Genomic DNA, 1,484 nt, shown 5'->3' with positions numbered 1-1,484 from the left:
CAATCTCCCTCTCTCACATTAATAGAACGCGTCCGTTCGGGCGCTTGAATATATTGCTTTAGCCACGAAAAAATGGATCCAAGTGCCTGTCCTATATTGTACCTTTATTTTATTTTCTTTCTTTTAAGCGTAGAAATGAACAATTAACTGGTACTGTATGTTATTATTTCAGGGTGCAAAGGTATTGATATTCTAATAACATACTGTAACACCCCACCACATACACACAGAGAAACTACCAATGACAGGATTTTAGATTACTTGCAATAAAATCTCCCGTTTTCTCCCCTTGGCACATACAGTGTATTTTGCACTAATCCTATAACTGTTGTGCTAACTGTTGTAGAAAGCCGGCATTTGTAAACATGACATGATCAGAGTTTTTACATTTGTTACAGAACTTGCAATGATGGCAAATAGATCTACAGTATGTCTATGTACAGTACATACCCATTTTACTCCATTAACTCTGCGTGTCTAATAATACCATATTTCTAATAATACCACATGCAAGTGGAAAGGTTGAGAGAGAGCGGTTTGGTATGACACTGTACAAGCTATGAAAAGCTTGCTCCACGATTTTATAGATCAGAAAACCTTCAGTTGTACAGTTTGGAAAAAGCACTGAAAACTATTGCAATGAAACCTAAACAGTTTATTAGTTTTATTGTGCTTGAAGTATGACAATAGACTTGCATTGTCATTGCACAAACAGCGAAAACAAATTTCACAGTGTTTCAGAGCTGTTCTATGGATTATATTGTACTTTTCCAGTCCTCTGTAGTTCATTTATTTTAAATTTCTTATTGCAGGCTGTGCTGAAATACAGCAGCTGTAGATTGCTGTGTTGTGTAGGTGGGTGATTTGAGAGTAATACACAAGAAAGCTCCATAGACTTTGCTCTGCTGTCTGTAATGAATGAAATCTCAAAATAGTCTCATGTCCCCTTACAATTGTTGAGGAAAACCCGAAATGTAGAAAAGCAAGGCAACCCCAGAGACTAGTTGTGTTGTTGTTGTTACCTTGAGTCCAAATGGGATATGGTCATTTTGTTTAAAGAAACATTGCTTTTCAGATTAAATGTTTGTGGCATTGAAGACAAGTGAAGATAGTTGTGATATGTCTGGGTCTGATGCAGTTAAGATTTTCTCAGGTGACAAAGTGGATGTCAGAGGAGTACCAGTAATTTTTACTTCTTGTTAGCAACTTTAATGTTTACTTGTTTAGCAGACACCCTTATAATAGTGATTCGCAACTGCCTTTTAATAAATACAATAAGGGGCTATAGCTTAAACAAAATAGATAGTATCATATATCAAAGAAAATACACTAAATCACGAAGAATACAGTGTAACAGCATAAGGATAATACCATGCAGTAACAGATACAGTACATGAAAGCAGCATTGTACAGTAAGTATCATACTATAGGGTCTTGCTAATCCTAGTGAGGTAAAAACCTGTGGAAAATGTACTCCATTTTGA

The 1,484-nt window shown here is 35.8% G+C and overlaps 1 protein-coding gene across 2 annotated transcripts in view; it reads left to right on the top strand.

The window, feature by feature from the left end:
- LOC102689301 (transmembrane protein 230) overlaps positions 1 to 1,484 on the top strand; it is an 89,522-nt gene that overhangs the window by 33,849 nt on the left and 54,189 nt on the right. The gene's annotated exons all lie outside the window — the stretch shown is intronic.

The sequence above is a fragment of the Lepisosteus oculatus genome, chromosome 2 (genome assembly GCF_040954835.1).
Source record: "Lepisosteus oculatus isolate fLepOcu1 chromosome 2, fLepOcu1.hap2, whole genome shotgun sequence".
Lineage (NCBI taxonomy): Eukaryota > Metazoa > Chordata > Actinopteri > Semionotiformes > Lepisosteidae > Lepisosteus > Lepisosteus oculatus.
This window is presented reverse-complemented; position numbering and strand designations above follow the sequence as displayed.